Source organism: Terrapene carolina, unplaced genomic scaffold (assembly GCF_002925995.2).
Source record: "Terrapene carolina triunguis isolate 2854851 unplaced genomic scaffold, T_m_triunguis-2.0 Scaffold111, whole genome shotgun sequence".
NCBI classification, from domain to species: Eukaryota; Metazoa; Chordata; order Testudines; family Emydidae; genus Terrapene; species Terrapene triunguis.
The window spans coordinates 5,649,014-5,651,235 of record NW_020664462.1 but is presented as its reverse complement, the minus strand read 5'-3'; positions in this window follow the sequence as shown (position 1 = coordinate 5,651,235).

Here is a 2,222-nt window from a genome sequence, read left to right as displayed (position 1 = left end):
TGCACTAAATGTTCCATAGTGTGCTTCGACTGCAGAACTTTTAGTGCACAGTAGCAGGGTCCACACGGCTAGTTAGTGCACTGCAGAGTTCTGGCTTGCCATGCACGAACTCACTGTGTAGGCTTGCCGGTGCGAGTGACAATCACTATCATAGCAACTGATCTAAAGTTCTTTTCACGCTGTAAATCCTACTATGTCAGGGGAACGAATTCTAACGCAACACTTCCCCTGACCTGGGTTAAAACGTGATTCAGCCTTGACAACATAAAGGGAACTGAACTGTGTTTCAAGCGTTTCCTGGAACTAGGCTTGAACCTTGGATGATTCATATTATTAGAAAACACAACATGGTTCAGGCACAGCTAACCAGCAAGACCAAAGTGTACGTTATCCTCATCAAGACACTCCTGTGTTGTGCCTCGGGCCAAGGGACCGGCTATCAAGTACAATCAATCCGAGGCAATAGCTTTTCATCATCACAAAACTATTACCTGGTAAGGAGTTCTAAGGAGATCCCAGAGCAGGGGTCGGCAACCTTTCAGAAGCAGTGTGCCGAGTCTTCATTTATTCACTTTAATTTAAGGTTTCACGTGCCGGTAATACACTAGTGTTGTATTGTAAAATAAACAAGGTTTTCAAAATGTTTAAGAAGCTTCATTTAAAATTAAATTAAAATGTTGATCTTACACCGCCGGCCTGCTCAGCCCGCTGCTGGTCTGGGGTTCTGTTCACCTAGGCCGGCAGTGGGCTGAGCGGGGCCTGCGGCCGGGACCCCGGCTGGCAAGGGTCAGGCAGCCGGAACCCCAGACACTGCCGCTCAGGGGTTCCATCTGCCAGCTCCTGCCAGCCGGGATCCCGGCTGCCAGACCCGCTTAGCCCGCTGCCAGTCTGGGGTCGCGGCCCTCCCCACATACAGTGGGTACCTACCTTCTCCCTGGTTCTGGCCCATTCTCTTCCTCTCTCTGCACTGAGATGAGGGTGGGAGTGCACTGAGCACAGGGCTGGGGGTGAAAGGTCTGGCCAGGAGCTAGAATGAGGGAGGGGGCTCAGGGCTGGGGCAGGAGGTTTGGGTGTGGGGCACTTACCTGGGCAGCTCCCATTTGGTGCAAGGGGTGCAGGTGGGAATGTGTGTGTGTGTGTGCAGGAGCTCCCGTTTGGTGCTCGAGGGGAGATGTGGGGGGTGCATGGGGTGTGGGGGGGGCTGGGTATGTGGGTGGTGCAAAAGTCAGGGCAGAGGGCTGGGGGCATGTGAGGGGGTGCAGGTGTCAGGGCAGGGGGGGCTGGGTATGTATGGGGGTGCCAGAGTCAGGGCTGGGGTCGTGTGTGTGTGTGTGTGTGTGTGAAGGAGTCAAGCAGAGGGCTGGGTGTGTATGAGGGGGGTACAGGGCTCAGGGCAGGGTACTGGGGTGTGTGCAGGGCTCAGGACATGGGCCTGGGGTGTGTGCAGGGCACAGGGCTCAGGGCACGGACCTGGGGTGTGTGCGGAGCTGTGGGACTCAGAGCATAGGGCTGGGTGTGTGTGTGGGGGGGTCAGGGCAGAGGGCTGTGCGGTGTGGGAGGGGGGGTAGGGCAGGGGGCTGGAGGAGATATGCCCCTATTCCACCCCCCCCTTCCCCAAGGCCCTGCCCCCGCTTCGTCTCTGCCTCCGCCGGGAGCCGTGAGCACAATCACTCTGCTCCTTCCCGACCCCCTCCCTCCCAAGCGCCATCAGCTGATCGGCCAGCAGGGAGGGAGGGACGGAGAGGCGAAGCAGGGGAGCCGGCAGGACCAAGCTTCTGCCCATAGGCGTGCACAGCACATTTCATTAGGGTGTGCACCCAGGGAGCCCTGCCCTAGCCCCGCCCTGCCCCCATCCACTCCCTCCTACTTCCCGCCCCCTGACTGCCCCCCTCAGAACCCCCAACCCCCCCCGCTCCTTGTCCCCTGACTACCCCCTCCTGGGACCCCTGCCCCTAACTGTCCTCCAGGACCCCACCCCCTACCTAAGCCTCCCTGCTCCTTTTCCCCTGACTGCCCCCCTAGGACCCTGCCCCCTACCTGTCCCCTGACTGCCCTGACCCTTATCCATGCCCCCAGACAGACCCCCAGGACTCCCATGCCTATCCAACCGCTCCCCACCCCGCCAGGACCCCCAGAACTCCCGACCCATACAACCCCCCCTGCTCCCTGCCTGCCCCAACCCCTCTCCACACCCCTGCCTCCTGACAGGCCTCCCCCCCCCC